The 20419-nt window shown below is 37.3% G+C and overlaps 1 protein-coding gene across 3 annotated transcripts in view; it reads right to left on the reverse strand.

Moving 5' to 3' along the window:
- Positions 1-20419, reverse strand: part of FUT8 (fucosyltransferase 8) — a 121897-nt gene that overhangs the window by 80728 nt on the left and 20750 nt on the right. For all 3 annotated transcript variants that reach the window (XM_065683282.1, XM_065683280.1, XM_065683281.1), the window contains exon 2: positions 16982-17058. The gene's annotated coding sequence lies outside the window, so the exon portion shown is untranslated. The remainder of the gene's footprint in view (positions 1-16981; positions 17059-20419) is intronic.

The raw sequence follows: 20419 nt of genomic DNA on the forward strand, positions 1-20419 counted from the left end.
TTAAGGAAGACCCGGTTGATGTCACATATTTGGATCTTCAGAAGGCACTATTACATTGTGAAACTCACTGTCAATAAAATGTGGTTTTTTGTTGGTTTTGGTTTTTTTTTTTAATAGGTATATTAAAAAATAGACTTAAATATTCTTGCTAGAAAAATACACCCATGGATATTATACTTTCCCTGTCTTAGAAGGACCCAGGTTCTGGAAGCTCAAAGTGTAAGCTAGAAGGAGCATGGCAGCTTGCTTCCACTCCTTCCACAGATAACTGCTACTAGCATTTCAGAAGGACAGGAAAGAGTTTCAGACAAGACCTGAGATTAAGTTTATTTTACAACTGACTTTTTCTGTTTAGATCTTACATAGCCATAGTCATTGCTGAAAAATCTATCTAGATAAGTGAAAAACAAAAGTGAAGGAAATTGCAGCAAAATATAGTAAATCAACACTGCCACAGAATTCAGCCCATTTTGATACAGTTTTGGTACAATTCTTAGGAGTCTTCAAGATAGCAAATATAATGATCATGAACTTCTGAAGCACCAAAGTTAGGAATTGTTGTAACAATTTCTTTCACATTCTTCTTTTTCATAAAAGCAGCAGCAAACCATAGGAAGAAAGAAGCCAGAATGCAGCTTTGTAAAAACAGATGAAGATGAGGGGACATCCTATAGCCTAAGCATTTCTACAGACGAAACATTATGAAAGTTGTTTGGATGGTAAAATAAAACACAAGACATAACTTACCTGTAGTTATAAAATGGCTTATTTGTAATAGTTTGTTCCCTGTAAGCCCTGATACTTACAAGAAACATTTTGTCTGACAACTTTGCTCTAGTTAGAGATTCATCATAGCAAATTGATTGAAAAATCTCAATGATTCATTTTGCAAATACTATGTAATTAGTATGCTCTTCTATGAAATAATAGGGCATTACTGGGACAAACACACTTAAGGGCTCCAAAAAGCAGGCTATTCAGGAAACAAAATCAAAGAAAATTTGTAATTGTTTATTTCCAATTAGTAGTTTCCAAAGAAATTATATCATTTGAAACACAGAAACAATCTGAGAACATTAAGTCCTACAGAAAATATACTGAGTGATTGAACCATTGCTATTTCTCCCTAAACAATTCCTATGGTCAGCTTCAAAATGTCCTTTCTGTAGGCATGCAGTCCCTTGTAGATACATCAAACACTTCTGTTCGTCACAATAAAATCAGCATACATTCAAACTGATGTCATGTTTGAGCAGGAAGGATGGATTAGTTGGCCTCTTGACTTACAAGAGCTAAACTTATTTTTATGTGATTTTTATATCCTAATGAGACCTGGGCATGTAAGCACTATGTGTTCAGGTTTTAATTTACAAATCACATCATTTCATGTGTACATTTCCTATTCTTAAATAGTAAAGCCTGCATAGGCAGACTGCACTTTTCAAAATGGTGTAATAAATAAAACTGTGCTCACAGGGTGTCACATGCTTCTACTGGTATCATTCAGTCCTTTTGTATTCTAAGGATTTATTGTTCCTGCTTTGCACCCCTAACTTAGATCCCAATCCTGCAACTGGCATTCACAGAAGCATCCACTCATAACTGAAGTGTCACCTTCAATTACTATGCACGTATTCTCAGAAACTAACAAAGCAGAATTCCTGACTACCTATGAAATGTGATTTCACATGTTTTAACTGGTCTGAGTTATTTCTTTTCAGAATGATATTCAGTCACCAGTTTGCAGAAGACCTATTCATATTTCCTTTTCTATTTAAATGCTTTTGTGTAAGTGATGTCAATAAATAAACTATTTATTAAATTCACTTACCAGGGGCAGGAACCACAGATTACGAACATCACATTCTCAGTGCAATAGTGCCTGATTTTTGTAATCATGTTATATAGAGTAAAAGATTGAGACTGCCAAAACATCAAAACCCACAGGCTTCATTCAAAATTTAAGTAAAGCATTACATTTTGAGTTTGTCAGGGGAGAAAAAATAGATTAAGACACTAAAACTTGTTCTCAAAGTTCAGGGAACACTATATGCTTTAGATTCTAAAAATTCTTAATGTCTGCTGTTCAAATATCCCAGAAGTGCAGTACATAAAGAAACAGAAACTGTTCAGTAGACAAATAACACTGACGAAGTGGTAACTGATTTTCTCCCCACTCTTCGTGCATCTCTGCAATTTTAACAATACTACCAACATAACAAGCACTGGGATCCTTTCTAGATTGAAATGTTCAGATATACCAGTTCTCCGACAGCTTCTGCCCTCTGCAGATACAGACTTTATAAAGAATCAAAATTCTAACTGAATTGTATTTTATGACCTTGTTGTTCTCAATCTCCTAATGTTGTAAACATCAACTTGTAAAGACATCAGACTCAAAAAATATCTAAGCATTTTGTTACAGTATCTCAGATGCAATTCCTGCTCTGCCTCTTCTGCTCATAGTTTATTCAAACTTGAATAAACTTGGACCACATACATCTCCTGTTTTCATAAAGGCATCAACTTGAAAAGAAATGGAATAATAATTTCAAAAATTTGTTCTGCGAAAAACAGTTTTATAGTTTCTTATGCCACCTTTTCAGGTGTAAATTAATACCACATAAATGACTGCATGACTGTTAGTAGCTGCCATTGCATTTATTTGGAATAGAATCAGCCTTTCCCTTTATCTACTGAAACACACCGTACAGCAAAAAGAACACTCACACTGAATTTCTTTCAATCTCACTATTTCTTGGCTTCTTCTTTTTAAACCATGAAGTTTCTCTATGCAATAATGGATGGAAGAGAAATTACATACACTGAGTTTACCTCACTGTGATTTGCATAGATGCCTCCAGAGAGAAATAAAAGATTTCAGATCCAGTTCTTATAAATCCAGAAATCCCTGAGTTTGGGGATCTTTATTTCAGTCATATACAAGAATCTGTATTTTAAATATACCGGTATACCATGCTTTTTATAGTGGTGATGGTAGACAAAATTTACAATAGCGTTTAGCAATCAAAAATTCAACTCCAGCAATTTTCAAAAACTCACTGCCCTGATTTGCTTTTAATGAATCTGTTAATATTTTCCAAACTGAAAAGCGATTCCTGATGACAGAAAAAACAATGGTGTACTGACACCCAGATTTAGAAATAGGAAGTTTTCATTTGTTTCAGATTACTAAATAATGATAAGTTTTTAAAGAAACTCAGTTATGCACAAGTATAAAAACATTTATGTGTTATCAAAAGCCAGAACAGGCTCTAAAAGATATTATTAGAATATTTGTATTATAATACATAAAAGGAAATTATATGTGCAATAAACAGCAACAACAAAAATTGTGCATTACAGTTCTTTTATTTAAGCAATGCATGTTAAGATCATAACCAAGAAAATGGAAACATTCAAAGCCATTCTTTTGAGTTATGCCTTTAATGCAGTGACTTGAATTTATCTCCATCTAAAAACCTCACCACAAAATCTTAAGTTTTCCATGAACCAGAAATGAACCTAAAGCAGTATTTTGATATATGTTAAACCTAAACCAGAGCAAATGGAACTAAATTGAAAATTTGCTTGTTGCTATTTAAATGCATATAAAACAGCATCTGTCAAATATAGAACTGAGGAGGAAGGGAGAAGGTGTGTGCAAAAACTTCTCTACTACCAAATGCAGTTTTATATTTATGGACTGTAAAATAATGTTTTTAGTCTTTTCACATAGAATTCAAAAAGGCTTGTACTGAGTTACACAAATCTGTATTTTCATTAAATGTTACCAGCACAGCTCATTTCATACAATAACCGCAGGAAGACCATAGGAAGACCTCATCCCAAATCTCAACCTGTATCATTTCTAACTTTCTTCACTCCTAATCTATGTTAGAGAATTGCACAAAAAAATGATACTTTAAATGTAACCATTATGTCAAAATTATTTAGAACCAAATATAATGCTAAAGTTTCCTATAGAGATTCTATACAACAGAGCACGAGACTCTGCTTTCCAGATAATTTATTCTTTGATGAACTACATGAGCCAACACAGGCCCTTGAGCAGGAAAAATGAATCCTTGCTCTAAGCTGTTTCTATAATGAAAAATAACCACATATTCCTGTTTTTCTATTCCTTTATGGAGTTACAAATTGACAAAAAAAGACTGTTTCTCTTCTCCCAGCAGACTTGCATTTTTCTAAAAGTGACTGTTCAAGAGCTTTGCCCAAACCAGGCAATTCAGTTACAGTTTATTGATCAGGTCATGCCTACAATGGCTCTTCTTCAATATCCCATACTTAAACACATATCCAATAACTCTTTTTTTTTTTATTAGTTTCTCCAGATTTGCTTGGCACAGACATTAAATTATAGATGTTTTGCCTCAAAGACCAACTTTAAAATTATTTAAAAATAAGGTTCTGTTGAATAAATCACCTTCTATTTTTCTGGACAGAAAGCAACATAAGCAATAGTAACACAACAAAGTCAGTTCTGTTAATACATATGAATAGGATTTGGTTCTATTATAGAACTATAGCCAACTAAGATAAAGCTATATCCTATAAAAGAAGCACACTACCAGGGAGCAGTGTAGGCCATCATTTTACAGTTCTGTTAAGAAAGTTTTCCCACATGCAATAGAAGCTTTTGGAACAGTTTAGCAGAAGCTTCTTTCAATTTCATTTGGCTTTGGTTCTGTTGGGGATTTTTGTCAGATTGCTTCTTTGTTAGCTTGTTGGTTTGGGGCATTTTACTGTTTTGAATCTTACGCTTTCTCTCTTCCCCTGCCCCATTCTCCTAGGTTTTCTCTGCTTAACTAAAAAGTATATCATAGACCAAACCCACTAAACATTAGGATGCAAATAAAAAGGCATGAAACCCAAGAAATCATTACAACCACAAACCATCAAAACATTCTTTCCATATTCATAGTTCTTATGATTCTAGAAATGAAGATCATTTAAAAAGGTTCAGGAGACCATTATCAGTAATAAAATGAATGACTGGGGATCAACTTTTTCTGATAATAAAGGAAGAATAACTAGGTTCCCCCAAACACTTCACACTGCAACCAATTCTACCAAAAATGATTCCAAAATAATTCTCTTATTTGATACCAAAAAATAAGATAAAATAAAATTATACCAATGACCTAGTTCTTAGCTTATTACAAAATAACTTGTCTTCCCTGCTTGCCTAGGAAAAATTTATGTTTTATTCATTATAAACGAATATATAAGGAATTTTATTTCTTAATCTTGTGTAACTAAATGACAGGTAGGGAAAGATGAAAAACCAAACAAACCACACACAGCAGAAAAACCTAGAACTCTTTCTACACTTTGACTGTGTGAACTGGTCCAGAGGAACAGGGGCAACAAAATGGCAAAACTCTTCTTGCCTTGAAGAACTCTGAACAGGCACTCACACTGAGCAACTTAGCTGCTGGAGAGAGATAATCAATTCATAAACACAGCAATCTTTCTACATGAAAGAAACACTTGATTACTCACCACAACAGGCCAGGAATAAGATTAAATTCAAAGGAAGTTACAGCATTAACCCGAATAAAAGAATAAATTGCATTTCAGAAAAAAAAAACAAACAACAACCCACAACTGTAGGTGTGTAGAAAAAAGAAAACAGGAAAAGGTGTTTGTAAATATCCCTGCTGAACAAATATAGATTAAAAATGTAAGTTAAAAAAAAAAAAACAACACACACCTTTCCTGTGTGCATATGGGCACATAACATGCTTTTAAGGTCACTAAAGAAATGGCCCGGATAAGATCCCATTGAAACACTGACAGAAGTATCTGGCAATGACTTAGTGTGCACTGTGAAAGGAGACTTGGAAGAAGCATACACTTATGGAAGTACTAAATTGCAACAAAGTTCTGATTATTTTTGTATCAATTACCACTTAACTTCTGATGCTTCCTTACAGCCTGTTTTGAATCTCAGTACATGCAGAGCTGGAGAAAATCCATATATTTTAGGAAATCACATAGAACTTACTGATTATATTTGGCATACACTAGGAAAGACCTCATGCTCTCTGCCATCAGCTCCATCTCTGGATGATATGTTTACAACCATTACTAAATTATGCAGATGTTGATGCAAGGGAATAGAATCATAGAATCCTATAATAATATAATAGTTAGGGTTGGAAGGACCATAAGATCATCTAGCTCCAACCCCTGCCATTCGCAGGGACACCTCACACTAGACCATGTTGCCCAAGGTTCTGTCCAGCCTGGCCTGAGATGGAGCATTTATCACTGCTTTGGGCAACCTGCTCCAGTGCCTCATCACCCTCACAGTAAATAACTTCCTCCTTGTATCTAACCTCAACCTAACCTAAATGAATCAAATGCAGGCAATAAGCAATCCTCCGATATAAGGCAAACGGGGAAAACCCTCAAGAACTGCCATATTTGAGGGATTTGCAGAGTTCTGGCCTGAAAGATAATTCCTCAAAAAAGGCACATTTGAGAAATAAAAGCAGAGAGAGGGGTGGAGAGTGTATGTTATTAAGTTACTGTCTGCAGCCATTAGAATGTGTGAACCGCATCCCACTAAATTGCTGAGCAGAGCTGGATTTTAACTTTCTCTTGACCTTGCCTTGTGTTATGCTCCCTGCTGTAGTAAGGCATCAAAATAGTAATCCACTCTAATACAGCTTGTAAAATGCTCCCAAACTCAGAGATTATTTTACATCAGTCATTCTGGCAGCACGTCCTGGAATAATGCTGTTATACTCAACAGCCAAAACTAAATATAAGCCACTAGTTGAAAAATCCAGGGATGAGTTTAATTTTCCCAACTTAGTGATTTTGTAGTACGCTCAGAACACATGCAATGGCACTGATTTTTTATGTAAAGGGTAGGCTTCAGAAAAGAAGCAGTTTTTGGAAATGCACCACTTCAAATATATTGTGAAGCACTGATGTAGAATGAATTCTCAGATTTTGCAAAATAACTTCAGAAGTATCAGCATTAATTAACTTTGACCCTCCAACAGAGCTTAGTAATTCAGGTTCATCACAAAAATTGTTAGGATACCGAATGATCTGTAAGAATTATGTATTAGTTAATAGCAACAATTATGAATTGAAAAACAGAAATTCCAGGTATATGCAAATTAGTGTTCTGGGATATTCCAGGAAAAACAGGAAGCCACATTATAACGGTATGAAAACATGGAGAACAGCAGGCTGAAAACAACTAGATGAATTGTTTGAAAGGAACCAGTGAGACAAAATTAGCGTTAGCATCTTTAATCCGGATGTTAACACAAACCTAAATGATTCAGTAACAGAGAAATTCAAACAACTTAACATACTTAGAGCAAAATAACTTAAGAACCTATTCTAATCACATTGCTACACTAGAAAAAGTTTTCTTGCAGAAAGCATCAGTTGTCATACTGCTGCAAATAATGGCACAGAGCACACACACAATTGTTTTCTAAATATTCTGGCTGCTGTTCAGAAAGTCTTGTAACCACAGAAAGGTGCACAACACTGTTGACATTCCAGAGCCTTCTTTATCACTGCCTAAGATATGATTAATGTATTGCTTTACAATGCTCTGTGGGATGCTAATCACAGCATTCAAGGAATTACGGCAAGTCAGGAGTCCACTTCCCACAACTCAATTTGTGGCTTTTTAGCATCCCCTTTTTCAAATACCTGTGGCTCACCACACCAGTTTTCATTCTGTCATCCTCCAGAAGAAACACTACTTCTTCCCAGCTGAGTTATGCACACACAACAACAGCATACATAATTTTTCCATATTTGTTTGACTTCAACAATTACCAAATTACACTGAAAGGAAGACAAAATAATCGAGAAGAAGGGCTACACAATACAGATGGTGCACAAAAATCACCAACTGCTGCAAGCATTCATTGACCAGCTGCATAGTGCTGAGTGGTACTTTTGGGTCTGTGAGAAAAAAAGCACCAAGTTATAAGATCATTCACTTACAGGAAAATCAGCAATCTCCTCACTCCCTTCAGATTACATTAATGCCAAGCAACTATCACATAACACCACTGACAACAAAATCAAAGTGATTTGACAATGGCACAAAATGGAATGATTGCTCTCCGGAAGTTTGCAATCCCAGACTACTATCACTCACCACATCAGACTTGAAGGGAAATACAAAGTAAATAGCTATCATTACATATAAAGAGCCACTAAAAACATGACCTTCTGCACAACACTGCAACTGTAACATGCAGGAAAGAAGAACACTTTAAGACAATGGCATTTCTAAAACGTGTTCCATCAAGAGGAAAGAGACATATCGCAGTTCTGCCTTCCTAAGCCAATCTTAAGCACAGAAGTGAAAGGAGTACTTTTCTATGGTTAAATAACAGAATATCATCATTATTAACATGGTTCAGCAGAAAGGTGCAAAAAGCAGTCTTTTAAATATAGGACTTTGTGAAAACATTAGCATTTTTTCTTGGAAAGGCACATATTTAGTGGCAGAATTGCAATGCCAATAATCATTCTGAAGGATTCTACCATTAGCACGACATGTAAAATTCTACACAGGGTTTAAAGAGGAGAAAGGAGTGACACAACAACTGCATAAGAAGACTGGATATGCAGTTGACTGGCTGAAAAGGAGCTGGTAATGCCTTGAGACAAGGATGGATTTCACAGAGTTTAAAATTCCTGTTCTTGTTTACACATTGTATAAAGTATTTGTGCCGAAATGTTACCAGCTATACGCTGACTTTGGTAAGGGTATGTTGGTAACCTGCTGGAAGAGGAGTTTGGTGCCAGAATGGAACTGGGATTCCCCTGTAATACTCTAACATGTTTGCTCCCTGAGTAATACAATGTGGTCTCAGTTCCATCTTCAAAGCCAATGGCAATTCTTCCTTTTTTCCACCTAATGTAGACATTCTACTGAATGCACTGCCTCTAACAAATCGTGCCTCCCATCTCTGTTTGCCAAGTAGCCTTTTTACCACCACAGAAGCTCAGAAAATCATTTCTTAAGCTTTGTCTTCCCTTCTCCTAATCAAAGTCAGTCTTCCAGGTATCTGATACCTCAACCAAAGGCAAATGACAGAAAGCACAGATTTATTTTTTTCATATTAAACAAGATGAAGTGAGTGAGGGGAACACAAGTACTATTACATTTTTCCTATGAGAATCTCTCCAAATTAGATCAGTTTGTTTCAGGAGTGGTTTGTCACCACCCTCAAGAGAACTATACACCATTCATCATAGCTTACAGATACCAAAAAACTGCAGAATGAACTGTTGAGTGGCTGAAAATACAAATGTAGAAACAGGCTCCTTAAATCTCTAAAATGACATTCACTTTCCCAGAATCTGAATGATTCTTATAGCTCTTTTCTAAATCCTTTCCTAATTCCTAAGGTTATTTCTGAAGACTAGACATCCAACCTGCCCATAATATACCCACCATAGTCCATTACAAATGCATACAGCAGTAACATCACCTCCCCTACATCCCTCCTATCAGCTGGTTTTATTCTAAAACAGTTCCTCTAACCTATAAGTGAAATCTACAATATTAGTCTCTAGACCTGGATCACATACTTGCCTCTATTCAAATACAATTTATAGAATCATAGAATAGTTAGGGTTGGAAAGGACCTCAAGATCATCCAGTTCCAACCCCCTGCCATAGGCAGGGACACCTCACACTAAACCATGTCACCCAAGGCTCTGTCCAACCTGCCCTTGAACACCGCCACGGATGGAGCATTCACAACTTCCCTGGGCAAACCATTCCAGTGCCTCACCACCCTCACAGTAAAGAACTTCTTCCTTACATCCAATCTAAACTTGTCCTGTTTAAGTTCTAACCCATTACTTGCTGTCCTATCGCTACAGTCCCTAATGAAGAGTCCCTCCCCAGCATCCCTATAGGCCCCCTTCAGATACCGAAAGGCTGCTATGAGGTCTCCATGCAGCCTTCTCTTCTCCAGGCTGAACAGCCCCGAATTTTTTAGCCTGTCTTCATACAAGAGGTGCTCCAGTCCCCTGATCATCCTCGTGGCCTCCTCTGGACTTGTTCCAGCAGTTCCATGTCCTTTTTATGTTGAGGACACCAGAACTGCACACAATGCTCCAGGTGAGGTCTCACGAGAGCAGAGTAGAGGGGCAGGATCACCTCCTTCGACCTGCTGGTCACGCTCCTTTTGATGCAGCCCAGGATACGGTTGGCTTTCTGGCCTGCGAGCGCACACTGAAGCCGGCTCATGTTTATTTTCTCATAGACCAACACCCCCAAGTCCTTCTCCGCAGGGCTGCTCTGAATCTCTTCTTTGCCCAAGCTGTAGCTGTGCCTGGGATTGCTCCAACCCAGGTGTAGGACCTTGCACTTGGCATGGTTGAACTTCATAAGGTTGGCATCAGCCCACCTCACAAGCGTGTCAAGGTCCCTCTGGATGGCATCCCTTCCCTCCAGCGTATCAACCGGACCACACAGCTTGGTGTCATCGGCAAACTTGCTGAGGGCGCACTCAATCCCACTGTCCATGTCAGCGATGAAGATGCTGAACAAGACCAGCCCCAACACCGATCCCTGAGGGACACCACTCGTTACTGGTCTCCAGCTGGATATTGAGCCATTGACCACAACTCTTTGCATGCGGCCATCCAGCCAGTTCTTTATCTACTGAGTGGTCCACCTATCAAATAGATGCCTCTCCAATTTAGAGACAAGGACGTCATGTGGGACAATGTCGAATGCTTTGCACACGTCCAGGTAGATGACATCAACTGCCCATCTTCAGCTTCTTCAAGTAAGTTCCACTTGCCAAGCAATTTAACAGTTACTCTTTTTATCATTAAAATTACTGGAACTTTGAAACTGCAACTTTTAGAGGTTTATTAGGAGTGATATATTCTCCCTCAGAGTCAGCAAAGACAATGACCAAGAACCCCTGCCATGCAGCCTTAAAGGAACTTTCTTTAGGGTTTGAAAGTTCCCTGTCTAGTGACAGTTTTTTGGATTCATTAACCAATTTTAATACAGTTAACATGAGTTACAACAAATCTCCTAAGGAAAAATCAATCTGATTAAAAGACAGTATCATTAGGATCAAGTTCAAGTGAATCACCCTACAATTAACCTGTGTCCTGATCTTTTTTTTCTATATACTGGCAAATCATCTCATTATTCTCACTCCCTTTAGACTTGAGTTATTTCAACATTTGTCTAGAAACAAAAGAGGTCACCAAAAAATCCCTTAGACCAAAGTGCAAAAACAATTAAATGAAGATTTTCCTTCCAGAACAAGTTCTGCCAAATTTTCAAGTGTTTTTAGACATCATTTAACATAATCCAAACATAGACACAATAAGGTACTAAAATATCAGTGTAATATGGTTACATCATCTAAAAAAAGCAAAGTCAAAACAACTGTGTAATATGTCTCTATTGTAGATGTAGTCTTGGCATTGAGCCACATCCTGTTCTTCTCCATGACAGCTATAATTTCTTCTAATAAACAACAAATAGCAGGCAAGACTTACACCTTCAGACTATCATTTTATCTAAAATGATACTATTAGATCAAAAACTATAACTCACAGATACTTTCATCAGAATGGGCAATACCAACTCTCTGTATTCCATATTAAAAAGAACTGTGACATAGTTCCTTGCCTATTTAACTGCAGGAACTTGTGAAGCAGGAAACGTATTCCAGACAAAATACACACCTTGTCTGGCTATTTCCCCTGATATTGTCTCCTTAAATAATTTGTCAACACTTAGGTTTAGCTCAGTCTAAAAGTCTAATCTCAGACATTAAAAATAGATTATCAATGACATCTGAAATTTGATTTTCAAGGGATTATAAAAATAGTACTAATTTATATCCAAATCATATCCAGCAGGTTACCATCTTTAATTCTGCCAGATTTACAGCCACTGTTTTAGATTTAGAATCATAGAATAGTTACGGTTGGAAAGGATCTTAAGATCATCTACTTCCAAACCTCTGGGCAGGGACACCTCGCACTAAACCATGTCACCCAAGACTCCATCCAACCTGGCCTTGAACACTGCCAGGGACGGAGCATTCACAACTTCCTTGGGCAACCTGAGCCAGTGCTGTATCACCCTCACAGTAAAGAGCTTCCTCCTTATATCTAACCTGAACTTCCCCTGTTTCAGTTTTAACCCGTTACTCCTTGGTCCTATCACTTCAGTCCCTAATGAAGAGTCGTTCCCTAGCATCCTTATAGCTGCCCTTCAGATACTGGAAAGGTGCTATGAGGTCTCCAAGCAGCCTTCTCTTACATTTGGACTATTTAAGCTTAAAATTAGGTGTATTCAACATCAACAGTAATTTGGTCAACTGGAAAAAATATTTCAGCTAAAAACTTGTAAAAATAATAAACTTACTGTAATATGCAGAAAGAGATTCTATGCTGTTTCTGAGCATCATCTGCAAAAAGCTGTTCCCTTCATGCTCCACACACAAGAGAGGGCCAATGCAGAGTGGGGGAGGAAGGAAAAAACCCAACTACAAACTAGACATTAAATCATAAAATGTAATAAGGTTATCAGAAGTTTATTAGACCACACCTCTCCTCTAAGATGAGATCACACATACTTGTGTGTCTTACGACATTTCTGGAACTTCCAGAGACTTCTGCTCTTCCCAGTCTATTGCAGAGTTTCACTAGCCACACTGCATCAATCTCCACCAGTAAAAACATAAGCTTATTAGGTTTGTGGTGTTCCAAAAGACCTCTAGCAGCAGCACATACTCTCTTTATTAAATTAGCCTTGACTTTTTCAACCTCTCCTCGTAGGTCTTGGATCCAGTGTGCTCATCATCAGTACTACTGCCTTCTGGAGTCTCCTGCTTGGTAAAGGTAACTGAAATTTTGTGCTCACATATTAAGTGCACGGCTCCAAACCTGACACAATGAGCTCATTGACTTAATTTCTACCCTAAACCGAGCAGAGGGATTTACACAGTGTTTTATGGCAGTGCTTCCATTTATTTATCCCGCAGTGATGTTACATTTTTAGAACGTTTTTCTCTGTATGATGCTGTTGTCTTAAGGTCAGCTCTTAACTCTCAATCTTTTACTTCAGAACTCCCAGCCATTCCTTCTTCTGTATTTGCCTTTTTTCTTTAATTTAAAAGCAGTATTTTAAACTTGCCCTTAGTGACTTGTATCCCATTTTTCATAGATCATTCTAATTTGTTGGTTCATGTTAAATTCTAATCCAATCTTCCAGTGTCCCTGCAGTCTCGTAGCTGCTACCATTTTTCACTGCAGTAAACATGCAAGTCAATGGATACATTAGTAATCTCTTTTCTTAAGGAGGAAAAAGACATGAAAGACTGCTGTTTGTGCTGCTGCATCAGAACTGACTTATATAGAACGCACTTTTAAAAAAGAACACATTTCAGAAAGCCAGCCTAGCAGTAAGCCAGCTTTTAAACAAGAATCCAAGCTAAATGACTGCCAGAATAAAATAGTGAATTGAAGCTGAATGTTAGAGCAAGAAACAGATTTTGTTGATCCTCAGATGTGGCGGAAAGTAGTAAGCAAGAAACACAGTAGGTGCTGCAGAAACACAGAAGGATGGCTAATGGGTAATGATAAAAAGGACAGGACTAAATCAGCAACACACCCTTCTGAAAAGATATGTTCCTTTTCCATCAGGAATCATATGTTGATCTATTCAGATATGTAGAAATACATAAAACCTATCCAAGATCTCAGGTACCCTTAACAACAAACCTTAAAACTCACAATATAAAGGCTTTTTGAAGAGATAATTATCGTCAAAAGCCTACCTCATACAAATATAACTTGCAGTATATTCAAGAAAGGATAAGAAAGTAGTTTAGAATGTAATTGTTGATCCTTCTTTTTAATAAATTACAAAACTGTAGTCCATAGATGGAATGTATTAGATCAAGTGTAAAATATGATTGGGAAGAAAAAGAAAGAGGTATAGACTACCATGGGAATGTTTTTACAAGTGAGAAGTATCAAGAAAAATATTAAACAGGTAAATGAAATAAACAGAAGTTTTCCTAGCTGGACTCTCATAGCAGAAAATAGTTCTGAACACAGTTTGTTATGCAATCTGACAGGAAGCAGGAATCCAACACAATCCATAGACTGCATAACACAGTAATACGCAAAAGGTATCACATCCTCTCTATTACTTAGTTACTTCCCTCAACCTATGAGCACTACCTAGATCTTACCTAGATAGTAAGCTCCAATCACCTTACCTCCACTGCTCAATCTCCTTTAGGAGTTGTGACCAGCAGGTCGAAAGAGGTGATCCTGCCCCTCTACTCTGCTCTTGTGAGACCTCACCTGGAGCATTGTGTGCAGTTCTGGTGCCCTCAACATAAAAAGGACATGGAACTGCTGGAACAAGTCCAGAGGAGGCCACGAGGATGATCAGGGGACTGGAGCACCTCCCGTATGAAGATAGGCCGAGAAAGTTGGGGCTGTTCAGCCTGGAGAAGAGAAGGCTGCATGGAGACCTCATAGCAGCCTTCCAGTACCTGAAGGGGGCCTATAGGGATGCTGGGGAGGGACTCTTTGTCAGGGACTGTAGTGACAGGACAAGGGGTAACGGGTTCAAACTTAAACAGGGGAAGTTTAGATTGGATATAAGGAGGAAATTCTTTCCTGTAAGGGTGGTGAGGCACTGGAATGGTTTGCCCAGGGAGGTTGTGAGTGCTCCATCCCTGGCAGTGTTCAAGGCCAGGTTGGATGAAGTCTTGGGTGGGATGGTTTAGTGTGAGGTGTCCCTGCCCATGGCAGGGGGGTTGGAACTGGATGATCTTGAGGTCCTTTCCAAACCTAACTATTCTATGATTCTATGATTCAATGCATAGAAAACCACTGGCTTAAGTACTGTTCCAGACACTGCAGTTTATCCTCTGCACAAATCCTCTTAACGATCCTCCTGCACAAATTGAACAGAAAAGGCAAAAAGAGGTTTCGTGCAGTTCTTAACCATTGTGATCTGCCCTTGCTAAAGGAAGGACTGCATCTCTACGACAGACCCAACCATCACCACAGCTTACTGACAAATCAAGGTAGTGTGAACACAGTCCAAAATGAAGTATAAACATTAAGTATAAACAAGCCTATTTGCATGCATCCGGGCTCACAGTTCAACCAGACAATTCTGGGAAGAAGTGAGGTTTAGACAAGTCATGCAAGTTCTTCATACATACTGATCATTCATTCCCAGGGCCTGAAGCACACAGGTATTTCACATGGGGCTTGGCAGAGGGTGGATAGGAAGATTATTACAGATTTTCTAGTTATCTGCTAGAATTTTTTCCCTCTGAATCATTGTTTATATCCTGTAGCAACAGGTCTCTCTAACTAACAGCAAGGGTGGCTGGGAGGGCTGTGGGCAAGATTAGCCAGTTCTTGTCTATACCTCTCACAGAAAACCAAATCTGTTCTTCTTCAAAGCCAAATCATCTATTTCCAGTCTAACACTGTGGTAACACAAGTGTTAACCACAAACTGATGGACTGATCCACTGCCTGGCTGCTGTTTCCCCACTCTTTGCTCCTGCCTTCAGATTCTCATTTCTTCCTTTGCACCACTTTAACACTTTTCTGCACAATTATCTTAGCTGATTCAACCCACAAACCAAGAAACAAAACTAACCACCTTTTTGCTGGATTTGTGAGATAAAACAGTTAACTGGTTTCAGCAGGAATCAGATAAGGGAGAGAACAGGGCTCAGGAAATGGAAACAACCTCTTTCAGTAGCAGTAAGCAGTTAGAACAGCCAACACAGTTTCAAGAAAACTGAGTAGAAACTGGATGTTTGGAAAGCTACCACCTTATTCTTTGTTTTGTCCTGGCCATGAAGTCCTCAGCACATAATTTGAAATCCCACTTTTACTTTTTTATATTAAACTATTCATTAAATTCTTAAGCTGAAGAAGTACTTCAAGAGTTGTAACTGTATAAATAAGTCATAATAATTGAGAGTACTCTAGATGTCTACAACTTGACAACCATTACTGCAGTTGGGTGAACAGTAAAACCATCCCATCTGCAACAAATTTGCTTGAACTGTTAGTCTAATTCAAGAAACTTTCACAACCTTCTTATCTATACCACAACCAATGATACTGTTCCTAATAGTCTTTTTCTACAGTTGCATGTAAAAAGAATAACTTCGTAACATGCTTGGTTTCCATGTTCACATCTGAATTCATGTTTCAGTGAAGTTCACTTCAATTCTTTAATCAAATTCTCAAAAAGAAGAAAGTTACTATTCTTCTATGATTTATTTTTTATGATACATTTATTTATTTAAATAAGTATTATGGTACTTGCTTAGACCTTCAAAAACGTAAGAATCTGCAGTATTAAGGTTTTAATATGCATCACCATTTGAGAAAAGCTAGCACTGGACCTAGAATATCCCAGAGCACACAAGGGTTTACAGCCACAACAGCTTAGTTACTTATAACTCTCAGATAAACTTCATAGAATAGGGCCTGTGCCCAACTTCTACAGTACTCGTGATCTTTAAAAAATACATGTAGTGTCTGCCATAGAGATGAAAGGGCCCAAAATACTGCCAAAGAATAAGGACTTTGTACGTAAGACAGAGGATACATAATGAACCTGTCAAAGAATTTATCTTTTTAGAGGTGAGAAGCAAAGAGGAGAAGGGAGAGAAATGGGCATAAGGAGAAAAGAAAGATGAAATAGGTGTCTGACCCAATTTTGTCAGCGATCTGGCATAAAAGCAAAAGACCTGACCTCTCTTTTGCAAAGTTTGCTTCTTGCAGCAGACATGGATTTATCAACAGAAGGGCAGTTTTCAGTTGCTGTTTAAGTAGCACAGGTCTTCATCTAGTTTGTGCACATCTAGTTTTTGTCCAAGTGGAGGCAACATCACAAACAAACAGAAGTACTTACTTACCAGCAATAGTTATTGTTCAAATTAATGCTCTGGGGAGCTCTTCTTCCTCACTTTCATTTTGAAGCCTAGGTAATTCTCTGAAAGTAGAAGAGGAAAAGAGGATCATTAGTTTTCATCCTTTTTTACTTTTATCTGTGTTTTCATCCTTTGACAATTACATGCAGCTTTCAAGAGATGCATGCAAGCACTCATAAAAAGAGAAGAATTTTAACATTTATGATTTGATGACTTGTAGCAAAACTCTTATGAAAGCAGAAATTTATACATATAAACAACCTCTATTTATACTGAAGTTCAAAAAAAAAACAGAAATTGTTTGCTTCATTGCCAAAAAAAGCCCAACAAAGGTTAAGTATAGACCCCCAAGGCATCTGTGAAAGAAATTAAGAAAGCGAGAGGGGAAAAAAGCAGTGGATTCATTCTTGGGATATATATAGCCAGGCTTTAGGACAAAAAAACACTGAGAAAAATAAGATCCTAAAACCAGATGCCCAAAATTAAAACAGTAAACTCCTCAAACTGAAATAGTTGCCACATGGAAAAGAATACACTCGGCCTTTAAAACAGATGTAAGCAAATGTTGTTTTGTACCACTTGTTTATGCTTACACATAACAAACTTAGTAGACCATAACACAGTAGGTAGTTTTAAACAAAATCTTACTTTTGGATTATCATGGCATGGAGTTACTACATCATTTTATAACAGTGGTCTCACTAATTCAGAATGGCTGCATGCCACTGAACAAAGTGTTCACTCTTGGCCATGTAACAGAAAAGCAATCAAAGCTGTACCTATCAGACTCTGCAACAGCAATAAATTGGATGCTGAAAAAGCTAATTTGTGAACCTGACTTCAAGGAAAGGGATAAAACTGGGGAAGGAAAATAAATATGAAACAAATTAAAGCAACAATAGTACCAGGAATGGGAGTGAAGAGAAAATGATAAATGCGTCAGATAATTGTCTTTTACTACAATAAGAATTCTGCCAAAAGAGAAGCTTCAGCAGCTGCACTGTGAAATGAACAAGGCGAACTGGCAACTCTAAAAATCTCAAAAGCAGCAGAAGTGACAAAAATAAATAAAAAATAATTAAAAAAAAAGACTGGATTTTTTTATTTTCTTTTTCATGTAATAAATTATTCAAAATAATCAGCACCTACAAGGTCAGAGCCCATAAACTTCCAAAAATGGAATGCCTGGAGGAAATAGTGAGATAGCCTGTTTTCAATTCCATTTGAGATTGATAGCTCAGTTATACATCAGCTAAGGTGGCACTCAATAAAAAGGAGATAGGCTTCCCTGTGATGAAGGATTTCAGAAATCCAAACAAAAAAGAAAAAATACAGCACTGTTACCCCGTGTATAAAAAATAACAACAAAGTGTTAGCTGTTCAAAAACTCTAGTTATTTTATTGTACCTTTCATCAAATCCATTACACTACCCATTTCACAGAAACGGGGAGATGAAAGTACCAGCTGAAGGTGAGTCAGGAAGCCAAGCAAAACTGAATATGGAGTCCACCTTTCCAAGAGATAGGCCTACAGTGAACCTATTAAAGCACAGTCTGGAATGATGTGTACTTTTAATTTTATATGAAACATTATGCTCTATCAACTTACAAGTTCATATCTACAACCCCAATCACAGGTAGAAAAGAGCGTATTATGTGAGCCGTATGTATGGAAAAGCAGTTTTAGACAGGTTGGCTCACAGTAAACATGAAGGGGACATGTTTATATTTCACGTAATGAAAAGAACTACTACAAAATTTACAAGTTGATTTAGCTTGAGGCAAGTACAGGCATTACAGGCAGTACCAAAAGGCCAGAGTCCTACCAGACAGGGCAATTCACCCTGCCTTACAAAAAGCTCCCCAAAATTTCACACTTAGTTAACCTAAAATATATAAAAACACAGAACAATAGAAAGAAAGCATAATTTGGGTCTTTTTTCCCCACACTAACATACCATTAGAGTGAAGCAGCTACTTAACAGCCATTGACAACGTAGAGAGGGAAATAAACAAAGCTCCAGTGTAGTTTCTACTTCTGCTCCAAGAAAATTTGTCCACAACACATATGATTAACAAAAATAATAATCATTACAAAACAATGAAGTATATTGAGTTAGTTTAATATAAAACAGTCCAGCCAAGCCTGGCCAAGTCATTTGAAGTTCCACTTAACGGATGCTACCTGTATGACAATGAAATATTAATCTGAGTTCCAGTTGCTTGTTTTGCAACCAACTATGCATTGGTTTTAGAATGTCTTCCATAGTCTGTTCACAGTAACTCACAAAGAAGGTATAAATTCTGTACTGAAATTAAGATGTAGGCAACCAGTAATTTTTCTTTTCCATCCCTACAACTATTATTAAGAGGAAAAAAAGCCCTTTGTTTTAAGATCACAACTAATGTAAAGTGACTGTCTACAAAATCAACCTACTCCAAGTCATTCAACTGCCAAAAAGCTTACAATTCTCCAGCCTAATATTGTTAATATATCCCTGAAAATGGAATTCTATTTAAAGACACAACTATTTAAGAAAATCTTTGTATTTGTTTTTCAGTCACCTCAACAGTATTTACAAATATCACTAACTAGACAATGGTGCCTTTCAGGTAAGTCTGCCCTATTGCAATGATCTTTTTGGAGATGAAGATCATGAAGTAACTTTGCAGATAGGAAATTTTAGTTATATGCCAAATCCTGACATTGAAATGCTGCATGTACATGGGACTAGTCATTACCTTCTATTTTTAGAAAAATTAATCTATTTATTAAAAATATATCCTTATAAAGGGTTCAATATCACCTGAAGTGTTTAATCCAGTCTCCTCCATTACAAGAACCCATTCAAAACAAAGTCCAAATACATTTCATCAACACTTTTGATGTAATTTGAGTTTTAAAAAGATGCAAAACTTGACTGTACAATAGCAAGAAAACAGAATTCAAGGGTGCCAGTGACACTAAGTGCCTGCAACTACAGAAGAGTAAGATAAATATGCCTACATAAGCTCAGGAATATGTTTGGAGGATATGACACACTTCCCCATTTCACTGGGGCAAACTGATTTCACTTTGTGCAGACGCTAGACCTATACGGCAGCACAGGTTTACCTTCCCAATGCCACAGGAAGAATCAGACACCTCACTGAAAATCCCACATTTAGTCCATGGCAAATTGCCTCTGCATCCAAAGATAAAACTATGCACCAAGAAGATAAAATAAGTAAATAAAGATTCCCTTCTGATCTTTACATAGTACGAGTGATAGTCATGAAGAGCAGAATTTGTAAAATTGGAAACTTTATGAAAAACAACAACCAAATGTTTTCTTGGCTGCTTTATCCTATTTCTCAGAGATTTCTGTCATTCCATCACTGAGAAATCTCATATGCTTTATTTTTATATGTCTCATTTTTAAT

This window comes from Lathamus discolor, chromosome 6 (assembly GCF_037157495.1).
Source record: "Lathamus discolor isolate bLatDis1 chromosome 6, bLatDis1.hap1, whole genome shotgun sequence".
Classification (NCBI taxonomy): Eukaryota; Metazoa; Chordata; class Aves; order Psittaciformes; family Psittacidae; genus Lathamus; species Lathamus discolor.